This window comes from Cinclus cinclus, chromosome 20 (assembly GCF_963662255.1).
Source record: "Cinclus cinclus chromosome 20, bCinCin1.1, whole genome shotgun sequence".
Lineage (NCBI taxonomy): Eukaryota > Metazoa > Chordata > Aves > Passeriformes > Cinclidae > Cinclus > Cinclus cinclus.
In genome coordinates this window covers 1097376-1118802 of record NC_085065.1, presented here as the reverse complement: position 1 = coordinate 1118802, position 21427 = coordinate 1097376, and positions in this window count along the sequence as shown.

Here is a 21427-nt window from a genome sequence, read left to right as displayed (position 1 = left end):
GAAACTGCTGACATCAATTACCAAACCAAGAAAATGGAAAGATTTTATCAAGTACTGTTACTGCCAGATCTGCCTGTGTATCAGGTGTTCCAGTGAAGACATAAATCAGTAGCTAAATGGTACAAAGTGGGGTGTATGGCCCTGCTGCTAGGAGAGAGCTTGGCTCATAGGTGAGGGAAATAATTCTGACCTGCTTCCAGGAAGTCCTCTCGAGTCTCTGCACAGCCAGCTTGAGCCAGTAAAAAATTGGATTCTACCCCAAATGTTATCATGTATGTATTTTATGATTTTGGGCAAGGTACAGCCCCATTTTTGCCTCAGTTTCTCTAATTCAAAGTGAAAGTGAACCAGCTGACTTCTGAGAACTGCTTTAATGTTTGTGGGGAAATAAAAGAAAAACCCAACAACATTAAATTCTCCCTAAACTGAAAAGAAAACTAACGCTAAGAAGCCAAGTGAAGTTTTTACAGACTCATCAGTATGAGGAAACAACAACTCTTTTTTTCCTCTGTAAGAGCAGAAATCTATAAAAACACTCACAGGTTCTTGCAGCTGATAATAGGAGCACACAAGATGTGTAGGTTTCCCTGTTTCATGATTTTGGTCAAAGTTGTCCCTGCCTAGGGGCTTTTCACTTAGAGGATACAAGGATTTAAAGTTCATTGTTTTATGCAGACAGAATGGGTTTTTTGTTGTTCAAATAGTTTTCCCTTGAGAATTGCCCAAATAATTTCCCTTCTCTATCCCCCTTCCCTGTTCTCCAGCCCTTGTATACCCGCACTCTCAGTTCAGCTCTAGCTTTGCTTAAAGGCCATTGAAAGCCAGCAGGAAAACTCTGTCTGTCAGAATTATGTGTGTCAATGTTTTTGGAAAGTTCAGTTTTCTTGTTTTAGTTTGGATTAGAACAGCAGCTCACAGTTCATTGAGGCAGGAAACCTGGGGTTTCTCCTGAGTTCTCAGTTTCATTTTAGCATTTCATTGTTTGGGAGAGAATTTGTATCCAGGGAAGCTTCTGCCATGATTATAGTGCTTTTCTGGAAGACCGAGAGGCCCAGTGAACCTCAGACATGGAATCCCAGAATGGTTTGTGTTGGAAGTCACCATGACCATGTCACTTGACCATCTCATTCCAGCCCCCTGCCATGGGCTGGAACACCTTCCACTAGACCAGGTTGCTCAAATGTATGTGTGAATTGCTGGGCCAGTTCTTTGAGGAAAACTGCCATTAAATCCAAACCAAAGCTGACTGTTTCAGGCTCAGGGACACTTGGACACTGGCTGGGCAGCCCAGGGCTAGCTGCTGACGTGCACATTGCTGTTCTAAGGAAGGCAGAGCTCAAGGGGGCTGCTCAGCAAAGTCTTCCATAATTTGCTATTCCTGAAGCACAATCAGCCCAGTTTACACCCAGAGCTGCTCATGGAGGAGGTCTTCACTTCAGATGCATCTGAGAAATGCCCAGTGCAGCAGAAGGGGCTACAGGAACTGTGCTGCAAGCCTCAAGTACGTGATGGTGCCTAGGGCAGAATTAATCAGTCTGCTCTGAAGAAGAGATTCTCCTTGCTAGGGAAGGAAACAGCTTCACCTGATGAAAAATTAAAGAACCCCTGGCCTGGTGGTTTCCTCCTCAGGTGAGTTGAAGCAGCAGCCTGAAGAGAGAGGCAAACCTTTCCCCTTACATATTAACTGCAAATACACTGCCATCTCAGAGAGTTTCCTCAACAAATTATCCTCCTTGTTCCCCTAAAATCCGGGGGATGTTCATCCCTTCCCCTCTCCGGAACAGAAACAACTAAAAGAGGAACAAATCTCAGTCAATTTTCAGTTAATATTTTGCTGAGACTGAATTCTTGGAGCTCCACCACCCCAGACCAAACCAACTCAGCATCTCCCTCATGCAGGATGAACGTCTACCGCTCTGATTTTGGAGGAAATGTTTAATGTGGGCATTTACTGATCACTGACCAAGGTTACTGTGTAGTTACTGAGAAGAGAAACAGCTCCTTTGGGATTTCACCCTTTCCCCAGGGAGCATTGCCCTCCTCATGACTCAGTTCTCCCAGGAGTAGGACGGGGATGACAGAGACATTACCCAGCTGTGGGCACTCATGGCTGGCACCCCATGAGCAGAGCAGTGGCTGTGCTCTCCTGTCCCTTCCCATTGGGAGACCCAGCTGATCTCTCTGCCATGGGGAGGTCATGGAGAGAACATTGCATGAGGGTCTGATTGTTCCTGTTCCATTTACCACCACTAAGCCCCTGAGAAAACCCAATGGGCCTCCAGCAAATGGGGCAGCAGTGACGCCTGAAGAACAAGGGGGACTTTATTCAAACACCTGCAGCTCTGCTACCAAACAAAAACAAAGGCACCAGCTTTCCATTTTCTTCTTTTATTACCCACCTTAAAAAAATAAAACACAACACTGGTCAGCCACAGGATTCCTGTTTTAATGGAGCCCATCCTGCTATTCTATTGCTCCACAAGGACATTATTAATGCCATTTAGAGGTCAGGTTAAAAATGAATCCCAGCCACTCTGTAGGCAAGGGCTGTGGAGGAGTCATTCCAAAGGTGATCCCAGCAAAACCTAATTCCGCCTGGGCACATGCTGGTGGGGCCAAAGCAGCAATCACTCTGCATCCTAGCTGTAAAATCAAATTAAATAAAAGATTCCTAAAAGGGCCTAAAACTAATTTGTGTAACATTTCCATTATACAGTGCTGCCTACAGAAAACATACACTAAAGCACTTTGATGATTTAACAGGGAACCTTCCATTAAGAAGCATTATTAGATTTTCCTATTAAGCTGCTCGGGGCACACGCTCGCTTAATAGACGTTAATTAAATTAGCAAGGCTGCAAATTCAGTCCTCTGGAATCCAAGTGACTTTTTCAAAATTGTCTCAGACCTGAAATTTCTGTAGGGCCACAAGGAAAAACAAAAAACATATAGAAAATTGGAACAAAGCCATTATGTCACCACTTTCTCAGCACTGACTTTAAAACACTTTAATGTATTGGCATGTTTTGGTTTCACATTTCCAGAGTGGAATTTTCACAAATTTCCCAGCTTGGCAAAATAATTGGAGACAGCTCATGATATTAGAATAATGGATTTTTTTTTTTCTTGCCAGTGGAAAGTATGGTTGAAACAGCAAAAAGGCAGAGTATTTCAGTTCAGTCTTTTTGTGAAAATACTTCATATTTTCCCAGCATGCGCTTGTGCCCTATTACGTCCAATGGGGGTTTAAATACACAATTTGAGTTAACAAGACATATCCTGATAAGCCTAAATCAAGATCTACTTATAGAAGATTTTTGACAAATCATTTCAGACAACATGCAAATGCAAGTGAAACAGTATAAACACTTACACCCAACTCTTCCCAAAAGAGAATTACTCTTTTCAAGATAATTAACTTTGGCCTGAATGTATCAGGGCCAACATTCAAGCCTCTGCTTCCACAGACATCTCACCCCAGCCCATAGTTTGGGAGTATTCTCCATTTTCTGCTGACTACTGAGGGAGCTCACGCATGGATTTGAGATTCCACAGCTACAGAAATTTACTTCTGGCTCTGTCATTGATATTTCAAAGTGACAATTCCTCTTCAGTTGTGCTGCTCCCTCTTACATACAACTCTATTTCCTAGGAAGATGCAAGAACCTTAAACAGCTTGGTGACAGCCTAAAGCATTACCCTACTTGCAGGCAGGGAATGATGACCCATTTGCCAAGGGCAGTGGCAGAACTGGGGCTCCAGTGTGCTCCTGGTGATGGCAGCCCTTCCACTGGAAGGGCAGGAGAACAGCCCTGGTGGCTGGTCCTGGCTCAGGAAGTGGCACAGACCCAGTGGCACATGGGCTGGGCAGGTGAGACCCATCTTTGGGGTCAGGGCCCTTCCTACGTGTAAGCACAGGAAGAGCACTATTATATAGAACGCAAACTCCTAAATCTTAATTAGTCACACTGTGTCTTAAATTCAGCAATGAGGTGATGACTTAGGGCTCTGGGAAAATATTTCTGTTCATTTAAAGATTTTGATGTTAGAAATGCTAAGTACAGTCACTTGAAGCATATCCCAAACCCTACTTTATTCCCTTCTGTTACTCTGAGCTGACATGATTTCTAACAGATGTGTTGCACTAATAATTAAGAAAAATTTAAAGGAAGATTAGGCCTGGATGCAAGTTTCTAGAGAAGTGGGAGGTTATAGAGCTCATCACAGTGGCTCAGGAATGTTGGACTCAATGATCTTGGTGGTCATTTCCAGTTTTAGTGATTCTATGATTCCAAGGTAAACGACCTCCCTTAACCCATTTGTCACTGTCAGGCTGGGGAACCACCAGCTTTATCCCTCTGACGCTTCAGTGCTGTCATTCCTGGCTGCTGGGTTATAGCCTTGGAGGAGTTTCATCAACCTCAAGACAGGGAAATCAGCCCTGAGGTCCCATTCATTCTCACTTCTGCAGTGCTTGGTAGCTGAAACAGGACTCTCTGGTGCTGGGTCCTGCTGTGTTACTATTTCCCATTGAAGTGACAGTGTGTGACATCATTCTTCCAAAACAGGTGACTATGCTATGGGTGAGCATCCTGAAGAAATGTTTGGATTCCCTCATAGACTGGTAAACCTCCACAGCTCATTATTTTGAATTAAACACAGCATGGATGTACATCTTGGCCTGACTTACCTCCATACACAATGTAGATGGAGCACCTGAAGCTGCTCTGACGCTCCTACCATCAGTGGAGGAGCAAGATCAGTGTTTTCCCCATATGTCCATTCCTAAGACTTAAACCTTCCAGAGCTGCCCATCTCAGCAGCCAGGAGAGAGCCACTCTCCCAGGACCCTCCCGTCCTGCTCCACTCAGAGCTATAACCCAGCTCTTCCAAGGTGTGAAGCTATCTCATTGTGACCTCTTCCAGTGAGAAACCAGGAAGGATAAAACCTGAGGAGGAATTTGATCCTTTTGTGCCATGATGCTTTGCTGTGGGATGTCCCCATGCCCAGTGATGTTGCCTCCTGGTGCTGTCCACCACCTGGCTGTGGGGGGGCTGGGTGAAGGTAGGAAACAATGGAAAGGTCAGATATTTAATCCTGACATTACTGAGCAGACCCTGAATTTGAATGGGCTTTGTGTAATACTGCTCAGCCCCTTAGATCTTAACCCTGACCCTTCGCCAGCTGCAGGCTGAGGGCTCTGCCTATGTTTCCATCCCCGGGTCAGAGATGTGCCTGCACCTCCTGGGACAATCTGGAGGGGAACAATCATTTCCCAACATTATCCTGAGGAGGCAAAACCAAGGAAGGGCTTGTCTCAACACCAGACCCCTGTCAGCATTTCAACAGGCTGGAACTGAAAGGCACCGTTAGCAACCCATGTCCCAGGCAATTGATCAAGTTCTGTTATTTGGGCTAAAGTGTCATTTAGACAAATTGGCCTTTTCCAGAGGCCAAATACTACTTGTGAACCCTCCCTGAAAACTACATGAAGCCAATGACATCCCCAGTGTGAAGTCATTTGGGTTCAGAACATCTAATTAAATACATGATAACATCAACACAACTTCTGCTTCACTCCAGGAGCTATCATCACATAGAACCACTGTTTCCTGCAGTTTTTATAATGAAATCCATTATATTTAGTGTTTTTATTCAGTCCCTGCCACAAGGATGCACACTAATACAATGAAATTCTCAGATTTCTAATTTAACTCCATTTCTACCATTAATAGTTGGAAGAAAAAAAACAAAAACCAAAACCAAAACCAAAAACAAACAAACAAAAAAAAAGACTTTAGAAATTACACTATTGTAATTAAGGCCTCAGAAGCAGAAGCTAATTCAAAGCAAAACAGGCCTCCCTCCCCTTGCCATCATGCCCTCCTTTGCAATAGCAAAGCTGGACTTGGAAGCACTTAAGATATTACTCAGCTCAAGTGATGTGTCAGGAAGGCAGCTCTGGCTGCAGATCATCCACTGAAATCAGCACTAAACCCCCAAAAGCACAGAGGGACCTTGGACTGTCTCCAACCTCCCACTGTGTGCTGGGACAGCTCAAGGGTTTGGCTTGACAAAATAAAATTGTGTCTTCACAAAACCAGTGTTCCACCAGAGTGAATGAATGTAATTATGGCAGGTGTTTCATCCAAATATAAGCATCCTGTGGGAAACTGAGAGCCTCACTCAGTGCCAACAAGTCAAAGGGCTGGAGAGATTACCAGATAGGAAAGCAGAGGTTTCTGGGCTAAGCCCAGGTCATGCTGTCTTTCTGGCAAGTTTTCCCAGTAGCCTTCTGCAGTGGGAAAGACACTGTGGATTTGAGGAACTGATGGCACTAAGGATGGTAAAAAGGAAAAGCTCTTTGAAGTGTGGCTCAGCAGCAATGGGCTCTGCTCAGCCCAGGACTGCCAAGTCAGCACAGTCCGTGGGCACTGTGGGGGACAGGGGAGAGATATTCCAGCCTGAGGGACATATTCTGTCTGGGACAGAACACTTGTTCCATCCCCCATCTGAAACCCAGATACTGTTTTTCACATGGCAGGGGGCCTGCTCTGCCCACAAGGTGCACAGAAAAGGGATGTTTGACTGATAGCTGTGAGCCTCCTCCAATGGGTAATTCCACAGTTCTAAATGGCACTGCAGGCACAGCTGAGCCTACTTCTAGGGGGAATGGGGTAAAACTGAAAAAAACCCAACTTTTCCAACTCAAGAAATGCCTTTGTGTCTATTCATGTCTATGCTCTAGATGGGAGAATTTAGTTCTCAGAACCAAAACCTCTCCTGCTGCAGAAATTAAGTGGAATCAGAGCCACATCTGGTCATCTCAGGGACTGCTCTCCTCTCGTTCTGCCAAAGCCCCACTGACATCAGTTGGCAACATCTGAAACTGCTTTATCACTGTGAACACATGCCTTTCCTTTCCTTTTTATTAAAACTCTTCTGAAATATTGTACATCTTTGGTTCCTTCCTGTGAATAGCAGCTATCAATATTTGCTTGGGCGTTTATGCTTTTGCTTGCCAAGAAGCAAGTCAAGTGCTTTTCTGCCATTCAGAATCACATTAATACATGACAATATTCACGAGCAATCTCTAGCCAGAAGCTTTTCCTAATCCATGGGCAGCACGCACCTACACACTGATTTTGTCAGTGGGTCCAGCATTTCAAGATGATCATCCTAGGGAGGTTGATGACTGCCTGACATTCCCTCTGCTCGCAGGAAGGGCAGGTGCCAGTGAAGAAGCCTACAGGTAGCAGCACACAGCATTGCATCCCCCTGCTGATCTTCATCCAAGAGCTGAACTCGGCTGACGAGATCACCGCCCAGGAAGGGAGGGCTGTGAGAAAACAGGTGCCTACCACAGACACCACTCATTGATACTTTATTCCTCTTTATTATTTATTTAATACACACTGTGTGTCAACTAGGGTTCTGATCTTGTGAACTCTATACTAATGTTTTTTACAAGCAAGGTCTAAGAATTATTGGACACACAAAACCTCTGCAGTTCATTGAAGAGGAATATTGTCTCAGAGATGTTTTTTATTTCCCCTCTCCTGTTTTGTGCTGTGTTCATTCAGGCTGAAGAAGAGGAGGCTGAGGGGAGACCTCAGAGAAGCCACAACTCCCCCCCCAAGGAACAGCAGAGGGACAGCTCTGATCTCTGCTTTCTGTGACCAAGGACAAGATCTCAGGGAATGGCAGGAGCTGTGTCAGGGAAGGTTTAGGTTGGGTATTAGAAAAAGGTTCTTATGGTGGAACCATTAGAGGTTCCACCTCAGAGGGTGGTCTCCCTCAGAGGCACTGCCCAGGCTCCCCAGGGAATGGTCCCAGCCCCGAGGCTGCCAGAGCTCCAGGAGAGCTTGGACAGCACTGCCAGGGACGCCCAAGGTGGGATTTCAGGGTGTCTGTACAGAGCCAGGAGAGGGTCCTGATGATCCTTGTGGGTATCTTCCAGCTCAGGATATTATGTGATCCTGTGGTGGAGAATTTTTTGTCCTCTGGTAGGAAACACTACAAAAGTTTATTGGATGAGCAGCTCAGGGTCTTCTCCAGCCCAGTGACAACCTCCCTGAATCAGAGATGTGAGCCCACTCTCTGGGATCTAGAGAAGTTTACAAACAGATGAACTGCTTCAGTATCGAAAGTTTTCCTGGCAAGGGCACTTCACAAGGTGCACTTCTCTTCACTGTACAAGGGCACTTCAAGCAGAGACAGCCACAAGACACTTCAGATGTTTTGCAACAGAAACCCCCTGTTTCTTACCCAGCCTTACCACCTTTATGCAGAAGATTTCACATACAAGATTTCTTCAATTATATTATTAGTTGAGGGACATGGGACGAAGAATAAAATAATATGATAAAAGAAATCATTGTATCCTTTATCAGCACAAAATCATCTCACTGAAGAGATTGACCATAGTGAATATCAACACAACTGGGGGCAAAATAAAGGTAAAAACCCCTCAATCCATGGGAGCAGGAGAGATTACTCCCAGTGCTGGGAGCCACTCCCTGGTGAAAAGCAGGCTGGAGACTAAATGAGAGGGAAATGTTGCATTGGCGATGGTCTTCTGCTGAACAGAGAAATGGCTGCTCATGGACAGGCATCAGCAGCTCAAGTTACTGCTGATTTGCTGCAAAGAAAACACCCTCTGCCCATTTTATCAGATCTGCCCTAGGAGTAGAGAGCCCTCTGATTGTTTTGGTCCAGACTCATCTCCACCCCACAAGATGCCCATTCAGGCATATAACTGAGCTGCATCCCCTCCACCCTCCCAAACCACAGCAAGGAACTGGATTTCTCTATGCCCATTTCATGCTTTGGGGAGGTCTAGGTGTGAGGATACGACAAACATTTTATTTTCCTTGTGCTCCAGGGCAGTACAGGAACATAACCAAGCCCACCATGTTCTACAGCACCTTCTGAACAGTCCCCCATAGAAACCAAAATTCAGTACAGGTGTGTCACAGATTCTTCCCCAGCATGGCATTCTAGGGGCAAGGGAGCAGCCTGAGCAAACACAGCAAAAGAGACATCATCAAATTACATTTTCCTTTATCCAGTGATAGTTGAATATCAGACCATTAGAACAGAGATTAATGTCAGAGGGTCACACATGATAGCCTAGAAAGGACCTTGAGGTCATCTAAAGCATCCAACCACTCCTCAAAAGGCTCATTTCTGGCAGATATTTGACCCTTTTGGAATAAGAGGGAAGTTTCTGACCTACATTTTAAACAAAAATTTTCTTTGGCTAACTACAAAATACTGAATTCATTTCTCCTATATATAAAACATCTCTAAAGACACTTTTCTTCAGGTAATTTTGAAATGGAATCATCTCTGGATGAAGAGGTACTTCTGAACTTCTACATTGTTTATATCACAATTATTCATCTTGGGGCAACAAAAACTCTAGTGGCTCATTCTTCTCTTGTTTTTAACCTTTGTGGTCAGCCAATATATGGATGTTTCATTTAAAAATATTTGGAATTTCCAGCAAAAAGAAATTATTCCTACTAACACAGATGTGTGACATACTGTGGCACCAGGGAAGCAGTAAGGACACAAGGGATTTGCTCTCAAGAGTTTTGGTGCTATGAACTCTTTCCACATTTTTCCCTCACCTGGTTTCCTCCCGAGTTCCTGCTTGTGTTGAACCAGGATAGTGGGGCTGGCAGGGAGGGAAGAGGGGAAGGAAGCATCATCATTAAATACTTCAGTGAACTAGTCTGAGAGTTGCCAGCAAAGTGTGAAGCTCTGGAATGACTGATGTGGGAGTGTTATGCCATGTTTCTCCCCATTATTACAATTTCATCACGTAATAATAGGTGGTGATTGATTGTGACCCTTCACTGCTGCAGGATGTTGGTGATTAGGAAGAATTGATTGGTCACTGGAGCTGTCATTTCACCATGCAGACCCCTTCTGCCAGCTTTTCGAAGGAGAATGAAAGTATTTTTGAATAAATAAGCCTTTGAAGGACCCTAGGTCACTCTCAGGAGACTCCTAGCCCCTTCCGACCCTCATTGTTTCAGCTAGAAGAGCAGGAGGTTGCTAAACAGCTGTTTCAAAGGCATAATTTGGGCGCTGTAAACTTCCACCTTAGACCCCCTCCAGGCAGGGAGACACTGGTGAAAGACAGCAGGGATCACCCCCTAAGAAACCCTCCATAGGGATGGTTTCAGTTGGTGACTCTGACACCAGGACAGCTCCTGCTCCCTAATCCCTCGGGAGCCCAGGAGTCCAATCCTCAGATTTGTATCTGCTTAAATGATTTAAAGACCTGTGGGTTGCTAGCCCGGAATCCACCTTTGATTGCAAGCACTTCCACAGGCTCCCTGCCCTTCCTTGGGTAAATCCGTTTGCACTTGTGGTGCAAGGATGAAATTTCTCCTGTCTGAATGGCAAAGCTATTAGAGACAAGGACTGACCATTCCACAGGGAAGCTGTCCTTCCATCCCAATGGGATTCAAAGTGACCAAAGACCTCTTGGAAATTCCTGCAGCAGCCACAAGGATCTCACCCTCCAGGCTTCATCTCCTTCCATCCCTGTGAGAAGCTCAGCAGCTTCCCAGGTGACTTTAGGCACTGCCTGATGTCAGTACATTAATAAACAGAGATCTGCTCCCTGACAGGGACACAGCCTTGCACTCTGCCAGAACTGTTGTCAAGCAGCCATAACTACCCATAACTGAGCTCTCAGAAGTATCTGCCGTGAAGTGAGCCAAGGAGAAATTTTACAAATGAAGATAATAGATGTTTATGTCGCACATACACAGCGCGCTCTGATCACTCACTTGATAAATCCACCTTCAGCAGTGGTTGTCACATCCTTTCCTCCACAGCTGAATTTAGGGTCTCTCTAGCAGCACTTATGCCTCAGCAAGCAGAAGAGGGCAGCTTCTTGCCCTGCACTGAGCCATGCCTGGAGCAGGTCATAGCAATCCATGTATCAGCATCTTTATCCCACAAATATTCATACATTTCTGCAGATTTCCAGACAGGATTCATTATCTGCAGGCATTTACCAGAACATCTGGAGAAATAGGGCCAGCCACATTGTTAACATCAATCAATTCTGCTCCCTTGAAGTCAACACAGCTATGCCAGCTTGCCCTTGACAAGAATTAGTCAATCTTTTCTAAACTGTGAGCTGTTCCTGAATTTATTCCCAGGTTATATAATTATTTAAACTTTAAAACAGGAGAGTGAAGGTGGTGAACAGCAAAGATATGCAAGGATCCATCTGTAGTATCCACGTGCTGCTTCAGAATTAACAATTCCATCAGGGTATTGTAAGGTAGATTTGGGACCTCTGCTCTCAGGATGGAAACAACACAAAGGTTGTCTGGCAGGGTAAGCAGCTTGCCTAAAACTCCCCATCAAAACAAAACAGAGCATAAAGGAAGCCTTCCAAAACATAGAACTTTGTTTTAGCTTTTTAGATAGCTTCGTAAAAGGGTTGTGAATCTCTGAAGAGACAGTGAAACTGCCCAGACATCTGGGGCTGAAGTGTTTTGAAGTAACAATTTCAGAAATCATTGGTCCTGAGATCCTAAATAGGCTTCTAACTAACACTGTAAGAAAATTGCTTCTATATTTTGAAGCTAGAGGTCATAGAAAACGATTCCTCATCAGTATTACATAGGAAAATGAGTGCAAAGGGATCAAGTTGCTATTGAAAATAGGATTTACAGAATAAGAAGATGATTCATCATAAATCTTGGAGTATCTGCAAAGTGCCAAGAAACACCCAGAAGATCAAAGTCTCCCACCATTGTCCTTCCTTGAGAGGGCAGAAAGTGGAGTCCCTGAGACAGTCAAGACTTCTGGAGCTGACCTTCTCCAATGAGCCCGTGGTTTGGTCTGTGCAGACCCAGACACAGTCATCTTTAAAGAGCTGCACACAAGCACAAGGGTTGTTCCCTTTCACAGGTGGTCTGGGCTCTGCCACAAGTGGCAGCTCAGACACTCAACAAATGTTTCATAGGCTCCCGTTCCACAGGTATTCCAATCCTTGTGTCCCAAATCTCAGCATCTTGACCTCCTTACTCCGAGATGTCTTGCACAGGACGCTGCTGTCCCGTTGGAATTGCACCCTAATTGTTTTTCACTGCTGATACATAAACACAGTATTTTCCATCACAATACTTGAGCATCCAAGTTGCCAAACATGCTCTTAAACAAAGAGGCATAGAGCAAATATACACAAAAGAATGTAATGAGATCTGCTCAGATATCAGCTGGGATATTGGGCTTTTTTTTACATACCTCCTGCTGCAGAGACACATCCAACTGTAAAGGTCCTCACCCCCCAGTTCCCACTGTCCCATCTGCCTGCCTTCTGCTGGGCCAGAATTAACACAAGTTTTAGTGCCACTCTGTTTTCTAAGAAGATATTTTCTTAGTTTTTAACTACATGGAAGTTTCTGCAAAGCAGGCTTTTGTGGGTGAAGTGTATTTTCCATAGGAAATAATAAAAACCTGGGAAGGAGAAATGAGTCAAAAATCTCCTTTGGATATCAGAGGCATTTTCCTCATTTGGCTTTTTTATTTTCAAATTTTGTTTTGGCTTAGGAGGAGGGGAGAGGGGACATAGGGTAGAACAGCTCTGCATCTCCTACAGCAGGGTGTAAAGAACATGGTCTGTCCTTTGCCCACTGAGATGTGGGATCCTGGACTGAGAGCAGGTTTGCCAGATCCTGTCCCAGTCCTCAGCAGAGAGAGATCATGGAGCAACCAGAGTCCTCTAGCCTTGTAGGCTACAACCCACAATGAATTTGATCTACCTGCTTGCTTTCCCCTTGCTCGTCCCTAACCTCAGCTTTAGAAATTCATCAATGGAGCCTGGTCATCCAGGAGGGCACAGGTGAAAAAATACCCTGGTTTGGGCTGGAATGGAGTTAATTGTCTTTACAGTAGCTGTTGCAGGGCTGTGATTTGGATTTGTGCTGGAAACAGCATTGACAAACCAGGGATGTTTCCCCTATGGCTGAGCAGGACTGGCACAAAGTCAGGGCCTTTGCTGTTGTCCACCCCACTCCATCCCACCTCTTAGGAAGCTGAGGGGGCACAAAGAGTTGGGAGGAGACACAGCCAGGACAGCTGATTCAAGGGATATTCCAGACCATATGGCATCATGCTCAGCATACAGACATGGGGAAGAAAGAGAAAGGGAGGACGTTTGGAGGGATGGTGCTTGTCTTCCCAAGTCACCATTACATCTGATAGAGCCCTGCTGTCCTGGGGATGACTGAGCACCTGCCTGCCATGGGAAGTGGGAAATGTATGGCTGGTTTTGATCTCCTTGCTAACATGTCTTTTGCTTTACATATTGAGCTGTCTTTATCTCAAGCCACAGGTTTTTTCAGATTTACTCTTCCAATTCTGTCCCTCATCCCAACAGGAGACAGTGAGTGAATGGGGCTGAGATCCTGCCTGGAGTTGAACATTTCAGAGAAGAATACAATGGTAAATCCAAGCCCACTGTAACCAGGATGCTGTTGGTGAAGCACCAGGAAATGCTGAACTGTAGGTGATTCATCTTATCCCACTTTCAGTCCTGTGGCCAGTCAGCCACATTCAACTTAAATTACACATCTGTTGTCAAGGTGGGTGTGACCCACTGAGTTTCAGAAATACCTTTACAGACAAGGTACCTCTAAGCTGCTCATGCAAAGGACACAGAAAAGCAATATTTGTCCCTGTGCAATGCTCTCTGTCCCACTCTCCACTCTACCCTCCAGCCATCTGCTCACTGCCTGCAGCTCTCTCCAGTGGATCTCTGCCAGCTGAGATTCTGCCTGCCTGGCATTCCTGGCTGTGCTCCCTCCTGCTTTCCCCAGGGAGGTGTGGGAGCAGCTCTTGCTGTCTGCCTGGGTCACCTGCTAACCTGGTTACCTTGCAGCAGCCCAGGCAGATTGGAAGTGGCAGCTCCTCCCATGGGAGACACAGAGCTCTTGGTGGCTGAGGGTAGCAGGCTCTGCTTCTGAAGTGCTTGTAAATAATGGGATTTTTGTGGAAGTCAGGCCAATATATATAAAGCATCCAACACTTTCTTGCCTTTCTAAATCACCTGAGGTCCTTTGCTCTGTAGCTGGGACTGGCCCTTTCACACAAAGGGTATTTGCTGATGTCTTTATGTTATGCTCAAGGACTACACTGCTGCAGAAACCCCAGGAGAGCACAGACCGCCACATTACAGATTCACCCCTGTTCACCCATAAGCAGCAGAAAACAAAGGTTCATCTCCTTGCCCTTGGAGCTATCCGGGATCAGAGGTGGAGTACTGGATGAGAAAAACAGTTCTGCTTGGGAGCATCCTTGGGACTTGCTCCAGGGACTTGGAAACAAGGTGAACCTGAGATAACAAGCCACCAGTAAAAACCAACACACGAACCAAAGCAGTAAAGCAGAAACACGAACGCTTCCAATAATCAACACATGTGCCTGGGACAGAACCATGGATGATCCAAGTGAAGGAATCAAATTTTAAACCTCAGCAACAGCCTGTATCTATGTGAAGAGCCAGGGATCCTGGGAGAAACAGAAAGGCCAGTGATGCTCAGTGAAAAGCACTTGAAAAAAAATTCCCTGAGAACTACAGGAAAAGGCCTCTTTTTTTGTGATTTTTTTTTTTTTTAATAGAATAAAAGCCCAAACCAGAGCCTGAACATGCAGTGTGGTCCTAGAAAGAATTTCTCAGGGAGCAAGGATAAGCTGAAGTCCTGGGTAAGACCTAGGTTAGAGTCTACCAGAGTTTCTGGGAAGGGAGGCTGGAGCTGTGCCATGAAACCTAAGCTACACTCCCTGCCCCCTTTCAAGGGTGATGCAGAATTATCTAGGGATTCTCTCCTTATTAAAAAGAAAAAAAAATTCTTTGCTTCAATGCCAAAAAGTTATATAAAAATAATTCATGGCCAGATTAACGAGAGAAAGTCATTAGAAATCAAAAATGAGATAATTCTGTTGTAGACTTGAGTGATGGTGAGAAATAAATTATATTTGGCTGACACTACTTAATTAGTTGGAATCAAAATGCTTTCTTAAATTTTCTTTGGTGAAACTTTTAAGGTTTTGACACATCAATTCCCAGCTAAATAACCTCAATGTCAAAGCAGCCAGTTGCATCTTCTCTGCCAAGACACTTTCGGTGCATATTATTTTAAAACTTCATCCCTTTGCTCAGGATTTTGGTGCTAACAGCACATGGCAGTTTCTGGCAAAAACCCAATATCTGTATTCTTCCTGAGGGCAGCTAGTACCGATATTATCCCTACCAGTCCCTGGAGGGATGGGGAAAAGATCAAGGCAAGAAAAAGGGTGATGCCTTCACTGCTGTGAGCAGCTCAAATAGCCAGGAACCCTTAGCACTGCTGCAGTGCTGCTCATCAAGCATCTCAGAGGACTTAATGAGTATGAATTAAGCTTCACAATTAGAGCTGACTGTATAAATAGTTGCAAATAATATTCCTGGAGGATGATGCTCTCCAGTTCTTAAGTAAATTGTTCCACTGAGAATGGCTGATTCTTGCAATCCTATTTGTAAGCCCCTTCTCAGGGGGAAAGAGTAAAGTGCAGAGGCAGAAGTCAAGATCTAAAAGTCCTGCAGGACTGAATCACAGTCTGCTGGAAAATAAGGGAAAGGAGGAAAAGAGAGTAAACAGCTTGGATGAGAAGAGCTCAGAGACAGTGAGACCAGCCAACCCAGAGTGTGTTTGGGACCACCTGCTCTCCCAGTGAATTAGGCTGTAGGACCCTGAAGCAATCAGGTGTTTTAAACAAATTAATCTGTAAATAAAGGGAATTCTGATTTACAGGAAGGTCTGAGGACTTGCAATGGCCATAAGGTATTATCCCAGCTGAAGGTACCAGCACTAACACTTGACACAGGAATACCTCTCTCTAATGAAAAAGCCATTTAACAAGGTGCTGAACAATTGCCTTGCATAGAAATGTTTGAATGATTTATAACCAATTAATCACTATTATTACCTTTCTAAATATATACGTTAGGAAGAGTTTTAACACCACGATTCTTAATCACAGAGAGAAATTGGAGGATAGTAGTTTAGCTTCAAATAAAGCAATTTGCAGATAGATCCAGTGGCTAGGTAACATTTTTGAAGGGGAGAAATAAAATAACAAAAACTGCAGTGCCCTGGTGGCTGGCTATCTGGGACTGCCAGCAGCACAGTCTCCCAGCCATTTGAACACCAGGCATAAGGAAAACACACATATATAATAAAGACATTTTCCTGAAAACAGGCCCCAGTGAAAACCTTCTCAAGCTTCTTCAAGGGGCTTCTAAATGAATCATTCTGGCCCAAAGCTCAATAAATGTGGTTCTACCTATGAAATCTACCAACTTTATCAACGGCTTTGTTAGCGTGGACTTAACTCCAAGACTTAACAGCACTTCTTGCCCTCAGAGATCCTCCCCAGACCTTTCCCAAGTGCTTACAGGCTCTTCAGATTATCCTTTCTCATTTCAACCTTCCCTCACCTTCCTCAGGGAGGTCTCAACACTCTCCGAGTGCCACACAGAGATATTCCTGGCAGTGGCATGCACCCTTTCAGGTGGATTCCTTTCTGCTCTATATGTTCTCATCCCTGAAAGGTGATGCTTCTCTGGGATGCTACCATCAGCCCAAGCATCTCCCCTAGAAATGCAACATCCACTTATACAACCTGCAGACCTGTTTGATTTCTAGGTTAAAGAAATTGTTTCTTGCCTTTCTTGTATCAACCAAGAGAAAAAGTAAATCCACCTTGGCTATCACGATGTTTAGCAGTTATGTTTCAACAATCTCACCAGCCTCTTCAGCAATCCATTTGCCTTCAGGAACTTCCTCCTTCAGCTGAGGTTCCAAGAAGACCCTTCAGTCCATCTTCTTTAGAGCAAACCCTTCTCTGTATCCAGGACCCCATAAACCACAGACATCCTTGTCCTCATCTTCTAGATGCTCTTGCCAAAACAGCACCTGAGAATGGCCCCCAAACCAAACTGGGGAATGCATCCCCGATATCCACAAGCCCAGGTACAACTGGGAATAGTTTTCAGAGACATACATAGGAGAGGGAAGATGCTGAACTTCACAAGGACTCAAGGACTCTCCTTCTCTTTTCTCTGCAGCACCAACCCCCCCAGGAAGCAAAAGCACCAGCACTCTTTCCAACCCAGAACTGAGAAGCTCATATAAAATACAGAAATGAAGGACAGGGGTCTACGAGCTGCTGTAAAATCAGGGTGAACTCAGATGCAGGCTGCCTCCAGGACTGACATCTGCTGGGGCATTCACACCTGGTTTGGAACAAAATCAAGGGGAGGTGAGAATGAGGTAAGGAGCAGCTCAACTCCATCAAGCTGAGGTCATCCAGCTGTGCTGCTTGAAAGTTAGTTGGGAATGTTAAAGTAAAATCTACATATTTTAAAAATGAGACACCTATAGAGTTTAAGCATTGCCAGAGTTTGGGAGTAGCTAATTACAGCCCTGACCAGATGGAAGTTTCCAGGTTAAATTCTTCCTAAATTGCTAAATTAAATCTTGTGCTCTGTTCTGACTCCTTCTCTAGAAGGTCTCTGAAAAATGGACAATCTGAAAGAGTACCATCAATTACTCTACACCAGATGCAAGGCTACCAAAGAAAAATGAAATTATTTAAATTAATTTTTAGTGGCGTTTGGTACATTGCATAGATCTGTGTAATTCCTCAGCTGTTGCTTTGTGTAGCACTAGCATGAGACTCTTCTGAATTTAATGATAATGAAGTTTTATGTCCAAAAATGCTGTGTGTGTAGGGAGCAACAGCAACCGCTGTCCCCAGAGGCTGGATCACCATCACTACAGTAAGAGCAAAGCTTTGGAAAAGTAACTTGGCACTGGGGAGGTTCTCCACTGCAGCTGTAAAGGACTGAGTTTGTCCTGAGGATCCCTGAGCCCATCCAGTTTTTGCAGCAGGGCTGAGGGTAATCCCCAGATCTCTTCCCCGACCTGGCATTGGAAGCAGGCACTGGATCAGCCCCACAGCACTGCCTGAGCAGCAGAGACTCGGACACCTCTGCCCCCAGGAAAGCCTCAGGCTCCAGAACAGCCGAGGCTGCATGGGAGCCCCTGCTCAGGACCGAGTCCCTCTGGGCTCAGCACAGGCTCCTGGGCTTTGCCACCGGGCCAGCACAGCTACACGGACAGTCCTGGCATGGACACGCACAGCCAACCCTCCCGAATGAACACAGCCGTGCCTGTCACTTCGTAAAATAGAGGCTTTATTTGTTCATACAAATAGTATGAATTATCAGAATTTCATTTTCCTAGAAACATCTTCTCTGTGTAAAATTAATTTGTGTTGTACATACCACAAAATACTCCATATACCTTTTTTTAATTTTCTTTTTTTTGTGTCTTTTTTTGTTTTCCTTTCTGTTTTGTTCTTTTTTTTACAAACTGGCTACTACACTATAGAACCATGTTACAGACACCACGTCACTAATAGCTATACTGCACTTCTGAATACAGGACTGAATGAAACTCAGCCATAAATTAATATTACAATATGAAAAAAAAAATCAACCAACAAAACTTCTAATCACACCTCCAAGCTTAATTTAAAAAATAAGGGGGAGTATTTGAAAAAAAATGCACCGATTCCAATATCAGCAACTGGATGAACACCACAGAGAATTCACCTTCATTGTCATATTTGTTAGGTAAGGCTTTTTTACATTAAAAGTCTAGTGCAGACTTCATTATTAAGGATATTGAGTCAGGACTAACAACTGGCTTATGGTTTGAAGAGTTATTCCTCACATTTTGTATTTCCACTCTCCAACAAGTTTGCTCCATGAGAGTTCTTCACAGCAGGGCTTGATTACACAAATTAAGCCCACACTGCTGTACAGCTGAGGAAGGCATTTGGATATTAAAAACTTGTTTCCAGGAAAGCAAGGAAGATGTAGGGGAAGCAAAACTCTTCCAGCACTGAGCAGCCAGCACACACTCTGGAGGGAAGTGCCTGGAAAGGAGCCCATGCCAACACACAGGTCCTGGAGGCTCTGCCAGTGAAACGCTCTGGGAAGTGGCACAGCTATAGCTGGTAGCTCACCCAAGGGCCAAGTGGAGAGGTCAAGCTTAATTCTGTGCATTGCATAAGCTGCTAGGACAACTGAGGTTTTGAGAACCAAAATCACTTGTTTTTCCACCAGGAAGTATTTTCTTCTCAGTGCCTGCAGCTCCTTCCCCTCAGTTACCCAAGAGTGGGAGGGTCTGGGATAAAGCAGACACACTCCTGCATTTGTCACCTGTCCTGGCAGCAGGAAACAGAGACAGGGACCTGGCTGGAGTTGAAGCCAAACCCCTCAAAAGTGCATAGATCCACCCAGCTGCTCCAGTCTGCAGCTGGATTTTGCAGGACAGGAGGAAAGCAGGGGGTGTCAGCCTGCACAGCCCAGCAGGTCCCCCATCCCACCTGTACCCCCTGAAGTCAGACTGCATTAGCTCAAAGTGTCATTTCTTCACTAGAAATGGCTCAGGGCAAGAAGGAGAACTTCCCTGTTTGTGGGAAGATGTGCTTGGAGGCAAGCCCCAAGGAGGGATTTGCCCCCTGCTCACAGCAGCTTTGAAGGCAGCTCAGCCTGATGTTGTTATGCTTAAAATTTCCCTTTCCTTAAGGTCACCCATGTGGACTGCACCCCAAGTATGAACCCACACAGGGTAGTGCAAGTCCTTAAATCCCTTTGGAGGTGTGACAATGCTGAGCCAAGCCAAAAGCACTCAGGTTTAAACAAAGTTCCAAAGGACAGCTCCCTGGCACCTGCAGCAGACCCAGAACAGAGTCTGCTCTTTGCTCTATCTGCTGTAGCAGAACTAGATCGAGACTCAGAAAGAGCAGCCCAGGCTCTGAGGAATGTTTTCAGCACCCAACAGCCACAGCAGAGAGATGGAAAGAGCAGGAAAAAGTAAGGAGGCCACAAAAATACAACAACCATTTGGGAAATACCACTGAATGGGCCCCAGGACAGCTGGGGACAGCTCAGCAATGGGCAGCTCCAAGGGGGAAGCTATGGATAACTGTGGAGACAGGCAGGGCATGGATTTCTATAGGCAATGCATACGAAATTAGATGTTCTGCCCATTGGTGCTTTTGTTACTTCCAGTTTCACTCACACTGCTTATGGAAGTGCTCCCACAGCAACACCAGGAGCTGCTCAGTGCAGTGCATCATTTCAGTGCTGCAGGTGAGGTGGACGGAGTTTTGTCTGCCCAAAGACATCATAGCTCTGTTTCTGATAAAAAATTCAGTGAGAAAAATCACTTCTGCTGCCACCTTGCTCTGAAAGTGCTCCAGTCAAGCTGGCAGAACCTCTGACAGCAATGATAAGGCATCAGACACACACAGTGCTTATCAGGACCTCCTGAGCTCACAAAACACTGGCAGAGCTCTCAGGACAGCCCATCGAACCTGCCACGGAGTCCCACAGAAACTGGTTATACCAGAGGAGAAGGATTAAATTCAGGTTAGTGGCTACATGTTTGGAGCCTCTTGTCCTGTCTGGCTGCTACCCCTGCACTCAGCCAGGGCACCCAGGGACTTCCAGGAATACTCCAACCCCAGTGTGCCCAGATTCCCCCCCTCCCTTCCTGCATATTCACCCTTGTTGGTAAAGCAGCACTGCTCCTTGGCTCTAAGCAAATGATGCTCCTTGGGAGAGACCATGGCTAGAGTGCTGGACCAAAAAGTGATGGGCATTAAGAGGGCTAAGGGTGATGTTCCTCTCGTTCATGTACTGGGAGGTGCTGCAGTGGCTGTGCAGCTGGAGCTAACAGAGCCTGTGTCATGTCCTAGGACATGCTCCACACTGGGCATGATGGCAGGCAGACACCTGAGATTTTCCCAGTTATTCTGCTAGTATCTTTAGTGGGTGGAGGGTGCTCCACGTGCTGCAGGCACTGCCATCTTCCAGCAGTGCCTGGCGTGCATGGGTATTCTCGGGGTGACACTTTCTGCAAGTCAGTCTGACCAGCACCACACACAGTCACAGCATTTTACATTTGTCCTGCAGTGAAGATTTTAAATGCATAGAGGGACTGCGGTAAAGAACCTCCTGGACAAAGAGCAGAAAGAAAAATTGTAGTGAGTAGAGGTCTGCCCATGCAACAGGCTCTGCAGCTTCTCTGCTGGAAAAAGAGCACATTGCCCTCCTGGCAATCCTTAGCAGGAACCCTATGGAACTGTATGTGGGGTTCTCACGCTTACAGCCACTGGGAAAACATGCTGCTGCTCAGCAGAGGTATGTGGGGTGCAGGGATGTCCAGCCTTCCTCCCACCCACCCCAGAGAAACACCCCCCAGGGCTGTGGAACTAACCAGAAAATTGTGGGATGAGGGAGCACAACAGCGGAGCAGAGACAGGGACACTG